The sequence below is a fragment of the Heptranchias perlo genome, chromosome 19 (genome assembly GCF_035084215.1).
Source record: "Heptranchias perlo isolate sHepPer1 chromosome 19, sHepPer1.hap1, whole genome shotgun sequence".
NCBI lineage: Eukaryota > Metazoa > Chordata > Chondrichthyes > Hexanchiformes > Hexanchidae > Heptranchias > Heptranchias perlo.
Window position 1 is genome coordinate 45,299,806 of NC_090343.1, and position 21,454 is coordinate 45,321,259.

The 21,454-nt window shown below is 39.1% G+C and overlaps 1 protein-coding gene across 3 annotated transcripts in view; it reads right to left on the reverse strand.

Moving 5' to 3' along the window:
• Positions 1 to 21,454, reverse strand: part of gnas (GNAS complex locus) — a 282,461-nt gene that overhangs the window by 134,345 nt on the left and 126,662 nt on the right. The gene's annotated exons all lie outside the window — the stretch shown is intronic.

Sequence of the window (21,454 nt, forward strand, 5' to 3'; positions counted from 1 at the left end):
ACGTTACTTGCAAACTTTTGATATTCATAAAACAGCTTACATCTTAGCAGATAAGGAATGTATGAATCCAATGCAAGGAAAGTGGGTTGATGGAAGGAAGGACTTGCATTTATATAGTACCTTTCACGACCTCTGGACATCCCAATATACTTTTGAAGTGCAGTTACTGTTGAAATACAGGGAAATGCGGCAGCCAATTTGTGCACAGCAAGGTTCCACAAACAGAAATCAAAAAAATGACCAGATCATCTGTTTTAGGTGTTGGTTGAGGGCTAAACATTGGCCAGGACACCGGGAAAATTCTGCTGCTGTTCTTCGAACAGTACCATGGGACCATAATGGAAATAAAAATATTGCAAAAATGCCTAGCCAAGGATTAATCTGACAATATTATTTGTCTATAATAATGTTTTCCATCACAACCTTATGTCTGCATGAGAAGTTCTAGATCATGGAATTCCTCAGATCTATCACTTTTGAGTGAATCGACTCAGCTAAGAAGCTACCAGTCCTAGAATGTATCTGCACATACAACATCTGGAAAGTTTTATGATAACAAGGTTGACCATTCACAGAGCACGCCAGGACTTGCTGCTTGCCAGGACTTCTTCCCTCAGGTGTATCAATGGAAAATTACTGTGAAATTAACTGGAACTCATTTATATGCATGACTAAAGTGATTTCCCTTAAAAAAAGCAAAGTATTATATTCAAGCCTTGTTCACAGCATGTTACACAAGTGAGGAATGAAACTTTAAACAAATCGGAATTTTGAAGTAGGATATATATTTTATACTTCAAGTGGTTACAGCAGCTGCTGTTCTTTAATTTGTTTATATGAGAACTCGAATCCAATTGTTCATATGAACAAAGCAGGTAGCAAAACTAAGTCTGGAGAAAGGTTCTGAACTCAGGTCCTGAATTTTAAAACATTTTTCCAAAAGGATCTGAAAAATCCAAGTCTTGTTGCAGAGAAATTTGATGAGGGGAAAATGAAGAAAAGTTTAAGACATTTCACATCCTAAATAGACGGACAATAAAAACCCGCTTCCCCTTATTACATGAATGTTATACAACCGTAGTATCTATTTATCTACCTGAAGTGGATAAAGTAAACTCTATTCCAGGAACTAATCAAACGAACAATTCATTAACTCTGCGTAGATCTCTTGCAAACTTGTTTCCAAATTCTTTCACTAAAGATGTGCACCACCCTCTGCACCTCCACACCTAGCAACCCCTTTGTAATAGCATAACCTCCAACTCAACAGGAGCAAAGCCATGAGAGATTAGCTAGTGACTGTAAAATAACACCCTGAAAGATTATGGAAAGATGTTACCAAAAATGTCCATCAAAAGTCATCTGCTGTAAACTTATTTCAAATCTCATTCTCACTTATCCAATGAATTATTCTCTATTGAGCCGCCGTTTCATAATTTTAAAATCAACATTCTTTCTGGTCTTGGATGTTGAATCTGCCACCCACTGTTAAATCGTTCAGGCAGTATAGACATTCCATTCTACTCGGTTGCTGCCATTATAGGCAAAGAACTTCTCATGGAGAGAGAGAAAACTGAGTTTGCGCATGTACTTTGAGCTGGTTCAGGTGAAGGCCTTAAAACACAGGTCACCTATCTGCCTTGTTGGTTGCAGCTGGTGCATGACCCTGGATGGGGACATAACTATGAGGGGGAAGACAGGAACAAAGAACGGTGACATTTTACCCCAGAAGAAAAGCTGAACATATGGTGTGCAGCTTATGTGGAAAGATATATATATATATATATATATCTCCAAGTTTGCAGATGACACTACATCAGGAGGCAAAGCAAGTTGTGTAGATGGGAGCAATAAAACTATGACAGATGGAGTTCAATGTAGGGAAGTGTCAGGTCATCCACTTTTGATCCAAGAAAGACAAATCGTAATATTTTCTTACTGTTGAGAGACATGGAACTGTGGAGGAGAAATGGGATTTACGTGTCCATGTACACAAATCACTAAACAGGTACAGAAAGTAATCCAAAAGGCTAATGGAATGTTGGCCTTTATCTCAAGGGGCCTGGAATACAAAGGGGAGGAAGTGATGCTTCAGTTGTACAGAGACTTGGTCAGACCCTATCTGGAGTATTGCGTTCAGTTTTGGGCACCAAATCTTAGGAAAGATATACTGGCTTTAGAGGGGTACATTGCATATTCACCAGAATTATACCAGAGCTTAAAGGATCAAATTGTAAGGACAGGTTGCATAAAGTTGTCTTGTATTCCACTAAGCTTAGAAGGCTGAGGGGTGATCTAATCGAAGTGTTTAAAAACGATAAAAGAATTCGATAGGATAGATACAGAGAAACGATTTTGTCTGGTGGGGGAATCCAGAACAAGGGAGCATGATCTTGAAATTAGAGCTAGGCCATTAAGGAGTGAATCTGTGAACATTTAATGACAAAAAAACGGTAGTGGAAATCTGGAACATTTCCGCAAAAGGCTGTAGATGCTGGGTCAATTGAACGTTTCAAGACTGAGATCAATAGATTTTTGTCAGGTAAGGGTATCAAGGAATATGAAGCAAAGATGGGTAAATGGAAAGGAGATACAGATCAGCCATGATCTAACTGAATATTGGAAAAGATATGAGGGGCTGAATGGCCTACTCCTGCTCCTAAGCATCTCTCCCAACTCTCTCTGGCAACATTTCCTTTTGATATGTTGCTTTTCATTTTATTAAGTGGTGCACCGATTTACTGTATCTGGTTGATCAGTGCATCGTTTCCAACAATAATTCTTGTATCAATATGCACTTTACAATGTAACAATACAAAAGAACATCTGGATAGGTCACTGTGTACCTGCCAGCTTCAAAGGACGCAATTTTCCAATCAAAAGCTGTTACTCTTCAACTAGAAAGTGCAAAAATGCCATAGTTTTTCTACTTTGAGCTGAAATGCCACTGCCTAGCAGGAAATTTAAGCATGGTATTTCATTTGGCAGCTTTGTTTAAAAAACAAGTCACTGCCATTGAAAAGTTCCAGAATAGTACTGGAAAATGGTGGCAATTTTAAAAGAGATTCTGTCTGGACTCCCATCCCTGGCTCAACTGACATTCAACCTCTCCTCCTTGGTTAGTTGTGATGCTCCACTGCCTGTCAGTTAGATGGAGTGTTCCACGGTAGCAAGCATGGAATGAAATCTGTCAAACTACTTCCACCCTGTGGACAGACATCACCAGTTGGCTCTTTGTAGAATTGTATTTAAGGCAATAGAATTAAAACTATGGTAATTTGGGAAGGAGATCGTGAAAGGAGGTGTTAAATAAAATTATCTATAGCACATAAATGCATTTTATCTATTATGATAAATAAGTGGAAATAAGCGAAAAGGTCCATAAATCTGTCTTTTTACTGGAACACAGATATTAATAATAGCTAGGGGAAAAAATAACTGGGTCAATGATAGTTTACGAAGAGGGGTTTTCAAATTTTCCTGTGCAGGATACCCTCTGCAAATCTTACCAGGCAAGTCCCATCTTCTAAAGGACAGTGCTAGCCCAACAAACACTGCTTTCACCACAGAACACTGCTAATGTACACAGACAGCAAAAAAAAATGAAAAACATATGGAAATCTAACAAAAGGACTGAAATCTGATGACCTGACAGACAACCCCCGCCCCCACTGACCCCATCAACTATTACAGTACTTTCAGGGCAATCCTCACAATCATTCAATCCCTTTGTCTCATGTCCTGCCATTTTAATTTTGCATTTGAGCCAACCATACAGCACATTAGCAAGAAACTTCAAATATTTAGTACATGTTCTATAAAATAAATGTATGAGAGAGTTAAATGCGGTGATATAATTGTATGACATTGAATATTTTGATTAAACTGCAACTTTGTAACTTCGCCCCATGGGATTTTATTTGGCATTCTCCATAAATGAAATTAGTGTTGAGACAAGGCTTGTAAACTCATTTGATCTCCACAAATATACTGCAATTCAAATTTAATAACTGCACACAACCTAAATTTCAATGCAAGTCAACTTTTCAGAAACTGGATTGAGAATATAGTATTTGATAAATTTGAGATTTTAATTTATAATTAAGTCACAAAATTCACACCCTACCCATAAGTGTTTAAGAATTTGACATCCTCACAAAACTTATTTGTATGCTATGCTGAATCTGAGGAGTAACCTTTTTTTTCCTATTTCACAAGTTTTATTTTGTTCATTTCTAAATAATGCTGCTTTTTGCATTTTCACAGGTATTTTTCAGTATTATAATTGGAATCCACCGAGAGACAGAATGTGTAATTCTTAACATTGAAACTTACAAACCTCAAACAAAACAGGATCATAAATATGCACCTTCCAAATGAAACATCATGCATATGGGGTGAATTTTGAACTTTTGAACTCTTAGAAATGAAACAACTGTGGTAAATTAATTCCATCTAACTGGATGTTAGTTTAGTGCAAAGCAAATCTAAAAGAATCTAGAAATAAATGAAATCAGTCCATATCCCTCCTTACCCAGCATTAGTCTATTCATTGTGCTTTTTTAAACTGTAAAATATATTTCATGTATACATTTGGCAGCTATTCATTGGCAATGCAAAAGTGATCACACTCCAAATCTAAATTTCAGAGTGTGCCATCTTAGTCCTCATTTCCTATTTCTCATAGTGTTCAAGCCTTCATTGCAATGAACTAACACTTGCTGTGCATAGGGCACACAACTTGGAATATGGAACATTACAGATATAAAGCTGTAGAATGGCACCAGCCAGCCACCTAACTCACAGGAGCAACATATGTGGATTTAGTTTAGGTTAATGTCATTGATTCACATTTCATGAATTTTGAAAATTATATAGTTTTAAAATTTCAGTTACCATGGTCTTTTTTGAGGCAGCTGTGTGGCTTCAATCAATCTGGTGATACAATCCATTAGGGTTTTGTAGAACACAGGGCTGAGATACAGTTTTGAAGTGGTTCCAAATTAGCATACATTACCCATAAACTTATCTAAATGTTGAGGAGCTCCCAGTGATCCCAGAACCCATCTTCTGAAAAGTTTAGTCCCGCCTATCTTGTATAACAATAGGTAATCACCAACTTTTTTTTGCAGGAATTCAGTCATCTCAGGAGGTAAGACTGGCCCAAACTCCACTGTCCTCTTATGGAAATAAATAACTTTTCCTGGCCTTCTCCATTGAATGAATATTTAATAACCCTTTCAAAATTTAATGGACGTATCTTGGGACAATCCTTGAATATACCCATTGACACAGCACCTCTATACGTAGAAAAAAGTCTTAAGCGTACAAGGTGTACGTTGTGCGTCTAGGTCTCTTTGTTCTAACCACAGTTTACAATGCAAGAATTTGATAAACTTTTGTGGGTCTAATAGAAAAACTACTGTGGACCATAAATCCCAGTACTAATAAAGCTGATGACCTGAAATTGTGTGTACTGAGCACTGAGATGAAGGGGATTGGTTAGTACTTACATGGATCATTAGGCATTTAAAACTAGCAAAGAGGGAGCTCTGCTGGCAGAAATTTTCATGAAATCAACCTGGGTTCAGATGAGAATTCGGAAACCGCTCTCATTGTCTTAGCTTTAAAATTAGTAAAATGGCACTCAGTCATTTTGCAAAGGACAAATTTGATGCAAGGACTGTATACTGATAGGTATCCCTAACTCTTAAATTAAAGCAGGCCTTCATAAACAGGTTGCCTCAAGGGTCGTAAGTGTATCACTTAAGAGGCACTTAATGCACTGGAAGCTACAATTATGTAATTTAGATGCAGCTCCCAATGCAAGATACTGCATTTACCTGCACTAAGATTTTACAGGTACACAGAAACTGATGGAGCTTCCCCAGGCGAGGGTCCCATGTTCATTAAATAAAAATGGTAAAAGGTGATGTGGAATGAAACTATATCTTGAGTATAAACCTTACATTTAGCATAAAGAATACACTGAACAGAACGCTGCAATGGGCAGTTGGGTTTATCTTACAGTCTGGAAACAATCAGTCTGCTTTCTAGTCAAGCAATCTGGAGATTATGCTTAACACATTAGCTGGTAAACATGGTAATGGAGAGTCACAGACTCTGCGATTAGAGTGGATGTTGCTGGTACCAAAAGATGAAAGAGAGCACAAAAAAAAATAGGGGGCGTGTAAAACAGAGTTGTAAGGAAGCAGGTTGGAACTCTGATGTTTGAAGCAGTCATCTGAACTCCAAAGGAATCATCTAACTTTAGGTCAGCACAAGTAGAATTCTTGCCCTTAGTTTTGGCACCACTAACCAAATCACTTTCATGTGCTACTATACATCATCAGAGGCACCTGTTGTTCTTTCCTCCCCACCATGGCCTAGCTCTACTTGCTTAGAAACAGTTAAATCTTTAACTTCCTCCAGTTCTGAGGAAAGGTCAACCACCTGAAATGTTAACTCTGTTTCTCTCTCCATAGATGCTGCCTGACCTGCTGAGTATTTCCAGCATTTTCTGTTTTTATTTCAGATTTCCAGCATCTGCAGTATTTTGCTTTTGATCAGAGGCATAAACAGCTTTAAAAAGTTATTCTCCATGAGTTTAACTTTATTTAACTTCACCTAATTTGTGTTTAATGAATGTTCATTAAAAATAAAATCAATGTAAAAAAGCTTAAATCGGAGAGAAGATATGTTGAAATTGAAATGAATAATTGAAAGGTTGCATGGAATTGTATATCGGAAGGTTCTATATAATTGTGTAGATTCGTGAAGAATAGCAGTTAAAATACATTTGTAAAATATATGAAATGGCATATTAAAATGTAGTGTATATAAAGTGTACATACAATCTAAGTAGTTAAAATATTCTTTATGTAAGCGGTGTCTTAATTTAATTATACGGAGTACTTTGTATGTATGCAGGTATATATAAATAAAAAATAAAATTATAGAATTTTGTGTATGTCAACTTTTCACCCAGCAGAAAAACTGTTTATTTTGGCAAGTGGGTGTCTCATAGAATCATAGAATGGTTACAGCTGTGAAGGAGGACATTCGGCCCATCGAGTCAGTGCCGGCTCTCTGCAAAAGCAATCCAGCTAGTCCCACTCCAGCGCCCTTTCCCCGTAGCCCTGCAAATTTTTTCCTTTCAAGTACTTGTCCAATTCCCTTTTGAAAACCACGATTGAATCTGCCTCCACCACCCCCTCAGACAGTGCATTCCAGATCATAACCACTCGCCGTGTAAAAAAGATTTTCCTCATGTCGCCTTTGATTCTTTTGCCAATCACCTTATATTTATGTCCTCTGGTTCTTGACCCTTCTGCCAATGGGAACAGTTCCCCTCTATCTACTCTGTCAAGACCCTTTGTGATTTTGAATACATCTATCAAATCTCCTCTTAACCTTCTCAGCTCTAAGGAAAACAACCCCAGTTTCTCCACATAACTGAAGTCTTTCAACCCTGAGACCATTCTAGTAAATCTCTTCTGCACCCTCTCTAAGGCCTTCACATCCTTCCTAAAGAGCAGTGCCCAGAACTGGACACACTACTCCAGTTGTGACCGAACCAGTGTTGTATAATGGTTCATCATAACTTCCTTGCTTTTGTACTCTATGCCTCTATTTATAAAGCCCAGGATCCCGTATGCTTTTTTAATCCGCTTTCTCAATCTGCCCTACAACTTCAATGATTTGTGCACATATACCCCCGGATCTCTCTGTTCCTGCACCCCTTTTAGAATTGTACCCTTTCGTTTATATTGCCTCTCCTCGTACTTCCGACTGAAATGTATCACTTCGCATTGTGTTAAATGTCATCTGCCATGTGTCTGCCCATTCCACCAGCCTGTCTATATCCTCTTGAAGTCTATCACTATCCGCCTCACTGTTACTACACTTCCAAGTTTTGTGTCATCTGCAAATTTTGAAATTGTGCCCCGTACATCCAAGTCCAAGTCATTAATATATATCAAGAAAAGCAGTGGTCCTAGTACCGACCGCTGGGGAACACCGCTGTAAATCTCCCTCCAGTCCGAAAATCAACCGTTCACCACTACTCTCTGTTTCCTGTTACTTAGCTAATTTCGTATCCATGCTGCCACTGCCCCTTTCATTCCATGAGCTTCAACTTTGATGACAAGCCTTTATCAAACATCTTTTGAAAGTCCATATACATCACATCAACCGCACTGCCCTCATCAACCCTCTCTGTTACCTCATCAAAAAAAACTCTATCAAGTTAGTTAAACATGATTTGCCTTTAACTAATCCGTGCTGGCCCTCCTTAATTAATCCACACTTGTCCAAGTGACTGTTAATTTTGTCCCAGATTCTTGTTTCTAAATGCTTCCCCACCACTGAGATTAAACTGACTGGCCTGTAGTTGCCAGGTTTATCCTTTCGTCCTTTTTTGAACAAGGGTGTAATGTTTGCTATTCTCCAGTCCTCTGGCACCACTCCCGTATCTAAGGATGATTGAAAGATTACGGCCAGCACCTCTGCACTTTCCACCCTTACTTCCCTCAGCAACCTAGGATGCATCCCATCCAGACTGGATGACTTATCTACTTTAAGTACCTTTCTTGTACCACCTCTATCAATTTTTTAGCCCATCCTCCTCTTCTTTTACCTCCTCTTTTACTGTGACTTTGGCAGCATCTTCTTCCTTCGTAAAGATAGATGCAAAGAATCATTTAATACCTCAGCCATGCCCTCTGCCTCCACCATACATCTCCTTTTTGGTCCCTAATTGGTCCTACCCCTCCTCTTACTACCTGTTTAAATGCCTATAGAAGAATTTTGGATTCCCTTTTATGTTAGCTGCTAGTCCATTCTTATACTCTCTCTTTGTCCCTCTTATTTCCTTTTTCACTTCCCCTCTGAACTTTCTATATTCTGCCTGGTTCTCATTTGCATTACCAGCCTGACATCTGTCATACGCCCTTTCTTCCTGATTCGTCTTACATCTCTTTCATCATCCAGGGAGCTCCGGCTTTAGTTGCCCTACTTTTCCCCCTCATGGGAATGTACCTAGTCTGTACTTGAACCATCTCCTCTTTAAAGGCCGTCCATTGTTCAATTACTGTTTTGCCTGCCAATCTTTGTTTCCAATTTACCCGGGCCAGAACCGTTTTCATCCCATTGAAATTGGCCCTCCTCCAATTGAGCATTTTTACTGTAGATTGCTCATTGTCCTTTTCTATAGCTAACTTAAACCTTATACTATGATAGCTGTTCCCTAAATGTTCCTCCATGACACTTGCTTCACTTGGCCCACTCTTTCCCCAGAACCAGATCCAGCAATGCCTCCTTCCTCATTGGGCCTGAAACATACTGATCTAGAAAGTTCTCCTGAACACACTTCAGAAATTCCTCCCCCTCTTTATCCTTTACACTGTTACTATCCCAGTCTATATTAGGATAGTTGAAGTCCCCCCATTATCACTACTCTATGGCTCTTGCACCTCTCTGTAATTTCACTGCAAATTTGCTCCTCTATATCCTTCCCACCAGTTGGTTGCCTATAGAATATACCCAGTAGTGTAATGGCACCTCTATTGTTTCTTTACTCTAACCAAATATATTCTGCCCCGACCCCTCCAGGATATCCTCTCTCTCTCTCTCTCTCTCTCTCCCCAGCACTGCAATATTCTTCTTAGTCAATACTGCCAACCTCATTTCTTTCCTTCCCTATCTTTCCTGAACACCGTGTATCCAGGAATATTTAGTACCGAATCCTGCCCTTTTTGTGCCAGGTCTCCGTTATCACCATGACATCATATTCCCGTGGCAGGAAAGACAAACAGAATAGTATTAATAACTATGGAGAGATATGATATAGTAGCTATAACAGGCGTGGCTTAGGTTTGCACAGGACTGGGAACTTAGCATTCCTGGTTATAATATTTTCAGAAAAGATGGGGGTCGGGGGTCGGTTGCAGAATTAGTAATGGATTCTATCATAGTGCTGGAACATAATGCAAGACCTCTAGGACATCCTTAAGACAGAATCTATGTTAATACAGTTGAGAGATCAGAAAAAAGTACAATTTTTGGTGTACATTATCAACCACCAAACAGTGGAGATGAGCTAGAGATCCTAACCAATGTCTGAGTGACATTACCCTGCTCTAGACAGGTTAGAGGAAGTATTCATTGTTTGAGAACTCCTTCATGTGACTTTAGCTACTCCAGTAACACTGAAGTGAATGCACTTTTCCCTATTGATGTCGTCACTGGAGTAGACCTTGGTGTGACATAAAAGTGAGTTGCTATGAACATGTCTGCTTACAACCAACAGTTTCAAAGTGTGGATCAAGGTAGCAGATTTACCAATTAGGTGCACAGGTTTAGAATTATAGGGTAATTAAGGAGAATATGCTTCAAATGAACCAAATAATGGCTTTCACAACTTTTAGCCAACAGTAAAAAGCCACACTTTTTTAAAAAAATGCAATTTCCCCCAAGATAGACTTGCAAAAGATATACAAACACGGCCTTCAACAGGTGTGGAAATGAACAATAATACATTCCAAGGCTGAAATCAGTGTTTACTACTATACTATTTTCACTATAGCAGCTAATGTAATTAATATACAACGTGCTGCATTGTATATAAAATCCATTAGCGTTATAAAATTGAAACAAGCTTAATTTTGCATATTGCTTTGATGGGTATGAAAGCTTTTTGATCATCAAACATAAATTTCAGCATCTCAGCGGTAGCCTTACTCACTCACCCAACCGATCTGATTACTTTTTTCAACTTCAATTTCCTTCAGAATCCTAACGACCAATGATCACGAAACATGTCAATCACAATAAACAGGGTTAAGTTTGCCACATACTATTTGCTTAGTGACATATGAAAGCAGAGAGATATAACTAGCTGTTGACAAAATTAAACAAGAAAAGTATGGGTGTGAAAATGAAATTCAACAAGACATGAGAAGTATAAATAGAAGTAGGAAATAAATACTTCGTTTGGGGGGGGGGGTTCCTCTGCTACGGCTTCTTTGACAGCTCCTCCCAAACCCACGACCATCACCACCTAAAAGGACAAGGGCACAGGTGCATGGGAACACCTTCACCTCCAAGTTCCCCACCATCCCGACTCGCCATTCCTTCATGGTTGCTGGGTCAAAATCCTAGAACTCCCTACTGAACAGCACTTTAGGAGCACCTTCACCCCACAGACTGCAGCGGTTCAAGAAGGAGGCCCACCACCACATTCTACAGGGCAACCAGAGATGGGTAATAAATGGGAGAGGTGGAGGGGAGCAGAGAACAGGGGAAGAGAGGGAGAGGGGGGAGGAAAGTGTGTACGCAAAAGAAAGTAGGGTAAAATTGATCAGCAGACCTTAAGGGTCACCAATGGACATAAACTACAAGCACAATCTGCACGTGCTCTTTTTGGTGAAATGAAGGGGAACAGATGAGAAATAGTTAAGGAAATATTCTCTTCTACGGAGCCATACATTTCACTGGGATGGATTTACTTCCCAACACCAGCATTAATTGAACTAGCCTGTTTTCAGACCAATTCCAAGCCGCTTTATTTTTCTTTCAGCAATTGCCAAATTTGTATGGGGGTTAGCAAAACAACTTAGGCCAACCCCAATAACCTCCCCCATCCTTTGCCTCAAGTCGTTCCTAGAATATGCATTCCCTATAAAATGTGAACATTTCTATAGCTAGTAACAAAAACATCTGGTACACATCCAAAAGATAGTTAACTACTTACGCCTAGGTATTTTTCTCCTTCAAATTTTAACTCCCAAGATATTCAGAAACATGCAAACTCTTTATTTCTAAAATCATTTTTAAGAGGGTACAGCAAGATCCCCTTACATTCATTCTACATGAGCAGAAACATTTAACACAAGTGGCATTTTGCCAACCAGTCACTACTCAGATGAAGCTCCAGTGTGAACAAAAGAATGCAATCTACAGGTGTGAATAGATTTCATAATGAACACACAGGTGGGAGTAAGAGAGTTATTATAATCCCTGGTGCAGATTTAATTACCATACATAAATGGTCCTGCAGGATTTATAGTGTGTACCTCTAGCTAGAACTTAAATGTGATCCATACCTGCTGCACTTCTGTTCAGGTACATGTTCCAAATACAATGATGGTTAATAAATCTCTGAGGACATTCTTGCAGTCTAGAGAGCATTATAATGACAGCATCCATAATGGGGACCCATTGGCAGAGAACACTGCTTAGACAGCAGGACCTAATGAATCAGTTATTTGGAGAAAGTAGGTTATGCACTACTTCACCTAGTTGGCGGCAGGCCAACAGATAGAGTTAAGCCAAACTCTTAAAAAGAGCGAAGTGTGCATCCAATACAAAGCAGGGTTGGGCTTATTAAGTGAGGGTTTTTGTTCCAAGTCTCCTAGTTATTGGCAGGCAGGTTAGAGCCACGATTGAGAAGGATGATCCCTTGTGTTTGGGGGATAGGGGAGAATGGTATTTACCTCAGAGGTCGAAAACAACTGACTCACTTTGGGGCTGCCCTTCTAAGACAAGGGAATTGGATCCTGTTTGAGGCACTGGTACCCTTGCTGTTTCAAAGTGCAATTGTGATTTCTATCCACAAGAAGGGTGCTGGTATATTGCAAGCTACTCTACATAGGTCTTTCTACTATGCTGAAGGCTGATATCAATCATAAAATCTGATGAGAATGCTCTGCAACTTGAAACATCGGCTACTGAAAGGCATTACCTGGAGATCAAATATTTGAACAAGCTCATATATCCAGTAGTCTGTGGAGTCATGGGTTCAAGTCCCATTCCACGACTTTGGTTTACAATATGGGTTGACACTTTGGTGCAATACAAAAGGAGTGCTGCATTGTCTGCGGTAGCGTATTTTTGGATGACACATTAAACTATGGCTCTGTCTACCTATTCAGGTGGACATAAAAGATCCCAATGCTCTCTGAAGAAGACCAGGGAGTTCTCCTGCTGTCCTGGCCAACATCATGCCACTTGCGAAGAGTTCCTGATACCCGCCGTCTGCTGAACTAGATGTATGTTTTTTTCCCAACTAGTTGTAAAAAAATATTCACATTTTATAGGGTATATTTCTCTTCAGTGAACTGAATATGCTACGGGTGGCATTCAGCAAGGGATGGGGAAAATTAACAGCATTAGCCTGTGTTGTTTTGCGAAACCCCTCACCTTAGTTAGTCATTAGCCAATTAACAAATACAGGATCAAACTTCTCAAGTGCCTGATGACCAGCCTCATGGGTGGGGGTGGGGGTGAGGGTGAGGGGGCAAAAAGGAAGATGGGTTTCATGTTAGGAAATTACAAAAAATTTGATCCTTTGTGGCAGACTTAGTGATTAGATAGTGAGCTATGCAGCCCCGCAGTATTCCAGGGCATTGTTAATGACGGACCAGCTAGACTGGCTTATTGATTTTATCTGGGAGGGCAGATCTGTCACTTGAGGCTGGGATCCTTCAGTCTCGGCCCTTGCAAAGAAGTGCCCTGAAGGATAGGATGGTCAAGTAGTGGGAAGCTTATTGGTGCTCTGCGCTAGTAAACTACAAGATTTTAACCAGTTAAACTCTAGCAATACCACTATGCACAGTTCGGGACTCTTAAACCCATATCCACGTGTCTATCTAAATCTGTGTTTACACCACAACTTCAGCCACACTTGAAAGCCATCTTTGCTTCACAGTGATGTGAATGTTGTATAAATCCAGCGTCAGGGCTCCAAGTTTCACAACCCTTGGATTCAATACCACACTGAATTGCATTCCATTGCAGTGTTAAACAGGGTTTAAAAATTGCTGAGGTGTCCCTCAGACCTGCTGGACACGTTTCATACATATTGGGAGTTAATTTAAATGTTTAGACACACAAACTCCTGAATTTTAATTTGTGGAAGACAAACTCTGCACACATGCATGGAGTTCTCTCTTGGGCAGGAGAACTGTGGTTCCAGCCAGTGTTGATAATTGGAATTCCAACCAGGCAGCATAAATGGCATAGTGCCTGGCAAGAACCCATGCTGCAGCACAGGTTCTCTGGGTTTAGCTAAGGAATGTGTCCCTGTGGAGACAGCATTTGACTATCAAGCTCCACTTGTGTAGACCAGGGGTCATGCATTTAAGCTACGTAAAGGTAGGGCTAGGTTAGATGTCAACAGTTCTTCTTTTCCAGAGGACAGTAGGCCTATGGAAAAGAGATATATGGGATACTTAGCAGGATGGAGACCTGAAATAATACTTTGCTATGCCAAGATTGCAGGACAAGAGCATCCAGGTTTAGGCATCCCCTGACATTCTCCCCATCAGCCAGTTCAAAGTACCGAATGCACTATTAGTGAATTTGCCGACTTTGGGAAAATTTGTTCATTAAAAATTCTATAAACAAAATTACCTTATAAAAGGCTTAAAGGTCATTGTCCATGCAATTTCCAATTTTTCCTATAATAAAACAATTAAGCCAAAAGAACTCAGAACTTTTTCTGAATTTTCCAACAAAATGAGGGAGTGGCTTGCCACGATTGATATGGAGAGCAGCTAATCAGGAGGAATTAAGAATCATCCTCCAGCTGGATTTAAATTATTTGGAAAAATAAACTGAAATCCTGGAGAATTCAATCTCCAGTTTGCTTCAAAATCTTTTCAACGAAGCAAAAAAACTCTCAAATCCTCACAGGGCAAGGGCTGTGGCATCTTCCACATCACTCAGGAAACCCTACTGCTGCATACTGGGACATTCTGCATGAAAGGCAACCACACAGAGAAAAATGCGGCTTATGAAAGACAAACAACTTGTGCCACTGCTACAACATTCTTATACTCCTGCTTTAGTTATGCAACCAATACTACTCCTTTCATTTCCATAAACCAGCACGACCTGCTTGTGTCTTCCACATAAAGCCTGCAAATGTTATGTATTGTATTAAAATATAATCCACATGACCAACCAGCCTGTCCTTGTGCTTCATTATGTGATGAAAGCCCAAACACAAGTTGATTTTTGGGGGGTAGGGTGGAGGTAGATAGTGTTAGTTAAGAAGCATGAATCATGCTTTTGCTCCCATTACTTTTGTGCTGTTCTACCAGTAAAAAGGCAATCCAGTAATATACAAGTTCACTATTGTAACTGAACAGCACCAGCACAATATGTGAATTACTGGTAAAAATCACACTCTTTAAAACTACTAGGTAGTACAACATAGCACAGCCAGATACAACTAATAAAAATAGATGTCTAATGAAATTAACCCTGGTGCATGCTGGAGAGATTTCATTTGGGTATCAATAGGTAATCACAGATTTCCCATAGGCCAGAGGTGTCCAAACTACAGCTCATATTTTGCCCACGAGTACTGGCTGTATGGTCAGAGAAGCAATGTTACTGTACACCCAACCTTCCCTGCTGCTTGTTCACTTTCTGTATTGGGCTTCATATATTTTTATGCCACTGGTTTTGCCCATTTGATTTTGGTGGGACTGCTGGTTTGCGAGGGTCTGCCCTCATTGGTGAATTCCATCTTGCATATATCACGAGATTGCAGGATTTTATTTTGCTGTTGGCCACCCATGGCCAGAAGTGCCCAACTCTGCTCACGACTGGCCAAGTACGCATAAGAGTGGAGGAGAGGTTTCACAGGATTGAGTGGAGAAATAACAGCAGCAAGATCACATCCTGTCATTTTTAATGCATCACACTTTAAAAGTATTTGGGTACTAACGTGTCAGAGCTGGGTATTTAAAACTCAGTGACAAATTATTCACGTGTTTTGGGGCTGTATTTAATTTTGAACTTGATTACGAATGATCAGGTTTGTGTTTGTTTGTTCTTGGCTAGAGCGGTGTCTCTCTTTCCCCCTCCTCCCTCTCTGTTATTTTTGGTAGGAAAGGTATTGCCTTACTTTGGCTAAATAGACTGCTGCGGTTGTGGAGGAAGGGGGGGGGGGGGGGGGGGGGGAGGGAGGGGCGGTGGCAAAGAGAGTGCTTTTATATTTCATTACAGTTTATGAAAAGGTTTCCATTTTTAAAAAGAACACTTCATGTGTATGTAATTTAGTGACCCACTAAAACAAAGATTGGGCACTCTTGCCATAACCTAATAATGTTTCAAGAACCCTGAGAATTTATATTGGTCAGCATGCAGGGAAAAGGCTACTATTAAAACAAAGTGTCTAAATCACTCAATGCTGCATTTAGTTAACAGGATTCAAAACTACAGATATGTGAAGCATTTCTATATGATGTTTGATCGGTGTCAAACCATGCAACTTAATATAATTAATTACCAATAGACCTGCAATATTTCTTGAGGTCATTCCTTTGACTCATTGATTCACCACATTTCTCATTGACCAGGATAGAATATACACAAACACTCAGGCACACACAAAAATTCACTTTAAAAACATAGAATTTCTAAATCAGCCAAATCCACAATCCCAGTAGGGAGCTAGAGTCAGGAAGTGTGGGTCAGAGAATAGGGGCAGTGAAGCTGTAGCCCAATTTTGACCCTAACTGCTTTTGAATGCAGCTTTCCCAAAGCACTGTGGAACGATCTCTCATATTTTAACATATGCATATTGCAATACTGTTACTGTTCCTATGTAATGCCTTACATAGGTGAACTCAGACCAGAAATCCAACTTGCTGGAATTCACTGCATCAGTATTGTTCATTTGAAGAGTCAAACTGAAGCGAACTTCAAATTAAACTAAAAAGAGAACATACTCTGAAGCTCATAAAATGGACAGGTTCCTGCATATTTTGTATCCCTGCCCAAGAGATTAGTTTGCAGCCATGAAAAGTTATCAACAACTGGTTATGAATGGGTAGATTAACTGAGTTGAAGGGAAAGTGAAATGTAAGAATACTTCTGTTCAAAATACTCCCCCCTTTTAAAAGATTAATTTTCTAACTTTTTTAAAAAAGCAATCAGATAAGTATTATTTCTGCTAAAACTTCTAAATTATGCTCAATCACAACTAACTTTTTTTTGAAGTACTAATGAAGTATTGTATTAACAAAATATTGTACTTTTATGCAAGATAAGACAAAATGCACTATAAATACAGCCATAGCCTTGTAACTTTTGGACTAACAAATCTGTAGTTTTTAAAAAATGTCTATCTATTATTGAACATCTGTAAAAAGGGTGGCACTACACGATTGCATCATAGCACTTTTGTTCACCAAGTTGCTAGTTCTCCCTACAATTTTTTATTCTCAGCTAACTGTCTGTACAGCTGGCAAGCGAAGGCAAAGTACTTCGCCGAATGCTGTCAACAGGAACAGGAGTAGGCCATTCAGCCCCGTGCCTGCTCCAGCCTTTCAATTAGATCATGGCTGATTTGTACGTTAACACCATTTACCCACCTTTGCTCCATAACCTTTGATACTCTTACCCAACAAAATCTATCTATCTCAGTCTTGAAAGCTCCAATTGTCTAGGCATCCACAGCCTTTTGCGGGAAAGACAGTTCCAGATTTCTACTACTCTGTGTGAAGAAATGTTTCCTGCTTTTGTTCCTGAATGGCCGATCTCTAATTTTAAGATTTGATTCCCTCACCAGAGGAAATAGTTTATCTCTACCCAATTCTACCCAATCAAATCTTTTTAACATTTTAAACACCTCGATCAGATCACCTCTCAATCTTCTATACTCAAGGGAATGCAAACTGTCCTCCTAATTTTACCCTCTAAGTCCCGGTATCATTGAGATTAGCTCAAAAACCTGGATTCATGAATTAGAAATGATGCGTGGTACAGGTGATGAAGGCAACCCAAGGAGAGAGAAGGCATTAACGTTTATAAATTTAAAGTCTTTCATTTTTTGATATCTGCAAACCCCTAATGCAGATTTATAAAGGAACCAGTGTTAATCAGGGAAACTGAATTTTTAGTCACAGAATTACTGAAATGACAAACAAATTGTTTTAATTTTGCTATTAGAACTTTACTCTCATACTTGGAAAAAAAAATTATGTTTGGAAAACTTGGATCATAATAGAAAGACATTCAAAACCACTTTGATCCAACAGATAATTTTTTTTTTGGTGGGACCTCCCTTGTACTTCTTGAAAAACAAACCGAAGTTATGTATAGATTCGAGACCATAGGCTTATGATTAGGTTTGTCAAAACTGTGCTGTCATTGTGTTAAGGAAATTTTTATATGTAGTTTGTGTTTTCATCCACCTACCTAGAAATTTACATTTCTTGAAACTAAACATCAACTTAATTTGGAACAGAATGGCATAAGATAGGATGTATGAAGCTGATGAATAACAATTTAAGCCCATCACATAACATAGCAGCTGGTCTCTGCTTTAAAAAAAGTATTCAAAAGCCCAATTTCAAAGATTTATGAATGCAAAATCTCTACTGTAATGGAGAGTGCGAACTGGAAAAGAGCAACTTGTTTTCAGTTTTTGCATTCCTTGAGTTAGTTCATTTAAATTTTCTAATTAACTAGATGGTACACAAAATGTCTGCTCCCAACACCGACAAGGAGGAACTGAAATACACTAGTATGTTTACATATATACTCCATCAATTACAGCAGGAGCTATCACAATTCAGAATAAGCTTCCCTTTTAACAGAGACGGAAATATAAATTAGGCATGGCAGCATTTAAAGATCTAAATTTTAGACTTCAGTAATTTATGACCAAACTTGGAAAATATACACGTAAACTTTTTTTCAAATATTAACATGTCAATTTCTATATTTCCTTTTTAAATCAAGCACAAACTGTGCTAGTTAATATAGCTAACTGGAGCGAGAGCATTGGGTTATACTTGTGAATAGATTAATATCTTTCTGCCCATAGAGCTTTATAGCAAACTTCAAACAGGATAAGTAACAAATCACCAACATCACTACGTTATGCAACTTGAAGCAAAACAATTCACTGTTTTAGAACTAAGCTAGATCAGATGAGAGTTATAGGATTTTAATTCTTTCTCGAGATGTGGGCATCACTGTCAAGGCTGGCATTTATTGCCCATCCCGAAGTTGCCCTGAGAAGGTGGTGGCCTTCTTGGACTGCTATTCTTTGCAGTAATTTAATACAACTGAGTGGTTTGATAGGCCGCTTCAGAGGGCATTCAACCATGTTGGTGTGGGACTGGAGTCACATATAGGCCAGACCAGGTAAGAATGGCAGGTTTCCTTCCCTAAAAGACATGAGTTGAACCAGTTGATTTTTTTTTTTTTTTTTTAAGAGCAATCTAACAGCTTCATGGTCACTTTTACCGATACCAGTTTTTTCTTAAAAACTGAATTCAAATTCTTAAACTGTCATGGTGGAATTTGAACTCAACGTCTCAGTGAGTAGTCCAGTGACATAACCACTACACTGCCATATCTGTAAAAGGAGTTATTCTTTTAGCACCAAAATCAAAACAGAATACATGAAATGTTTCTCAATTCTGAGTACACCAAATTCATTTTCGATCAATCACAATTAGAATTTACAGAAAGGTTCTCCTATTAGGACTGAGTTAGCTAATCTCAGCTGGGGTGACAGTAGAGACAGTATAATTGTCATCAGCTGGGAAGGGTGGGCGGGGGGTATGAACCAGTGCTCCCTCTCATGATTGTTATGAGCACTCCCAGCAGATGTCACTCGATGTGTGCACATCTGGTGAAGACAGTATTGGATTTCGTTGTGATGTATCCCATGATAAAATAGGCTGCTAACATTTATTATCTAGTCCTAACTGTGGAATTAATTTGGAGCGCTCCTGACCTCTGACTGAGCTCTACACGAGCCAACTGACCAAGTTACACCGCTCACACACCTGTAATTCTGGTTTGGACTGAAACTTGGGAGTACCACTGTGCATACATGAGGTACAAGTCACACATGTGCCTGTCCTTGAAATTTCAGAGGAGGCAGAACTACTAGTGTAGCTTGGCCTGTAGCATTTTGCTTCCTTGACAGTGGAATCTATTAACCTGGGTCAAACCTGCACCAGTAGAATAAAAAGCACGACGTCACATGCAAGACATTCTGGGGCAATGTACCAGCACCAGGTGATACAAGTCCTACCAGTTTTCTATACATATACACAGATACAAAAATCCTAAATCTTGGGGTTTTACTCATTTTTCTTGTGCTCAGCACCAGAAGACCACTCTTATAAATGAACTCTCACCCTCCACAACTTGCATTTAACGCAAGAATCATCCCAAGGTGCCTTATGCACTGAAATAGATAGGGAAAAGGGCACCTAGCCAGATTGTGCCTTTACATGCTCAATATTTTACAATGCAGCAAGCCCAGGGATAGAACAGAAACCCTGGACACTGTATTTAACATAATATGTTACAAGCCTTTAAGACATTCTCAGGTTCTGAAAAAGGTACAGTAAGACTGAAGTTTAGGGTATAAACTATGAGCAGAATACCATGGAACAGGTTTATTGAAAACAGATTAGGAGTAGCAACGGCAATACAGTAGTTTTACAGAACTTGTAACTCACTCTGCCTCCTCAGGTACAAAATAAAAGATGCTTGGCTAACTATACCGATACTAAAGCTGGATTTGCATTCATAACATAACTTACACATGGGTTTGGTTAGATCCAGAGAGTCTCCAACTCCTAAATCAATAGCCTCAGAAGAACTAGTCAACTAAAGCACATTCCATAGTATCCTTTGAAGCTCAATCAGGAGTAAAGGAAATCAAAAACATATCTGTTACAAATATAGCTGCCATACAAATAGTTAAAGGCATAGTGCATGCCTGCAGTATCCACCTAATAAATGGTGGAGATTAACCCATTTGTCACTGAGCTACATAACTGACCATTTACCCGAGAAAGGAAGCCATTGTACCAACTAGTTTGCAATTCAAGAACAACTACTCTTAAGTTTGCAAACAGAATGTATTGGCATGGGAAGAATGTCCTATCTATTCAACTGAATACATCTGCAGTAGCCTGTATATTATTTCAAGCTAAATACACATTGTGGCAGTAACCAAAATTCAAATTGACTACCAGTTTCCTATACATGGATATGAAAATATATTAGCTTATGATTTGAATTGAAACTGAAACTCCCTATTTGCCACGTCAGGTCACAATTGAGCTAACAATGCAATATAAGGCTCCCATCTCAGGGTATTCAATCTTGCTGGCACAATTAAGAGTAGTACTAGGTGCTAGGTCTACACTAACTTTTAGTTCAACATTTACTATTTGAGAAACACAAATCTGACAATAAAAAGATCAAATATAATGGAACATAAAGTTTAAATCTGTGCTGCTCTATCATTGTCCAACACTGTTGTCACTAGGCTTATTTAGCATAATGGTATCAATGTGCTTTTGGGAAAAATTGCAGTTAAGCCACTGTGTTTTAATATTGTGCCAATATCCTTCTGTGATAATCCTAATTTTTCACTTAAAATGATTGTAAAAAGTAGCAGACC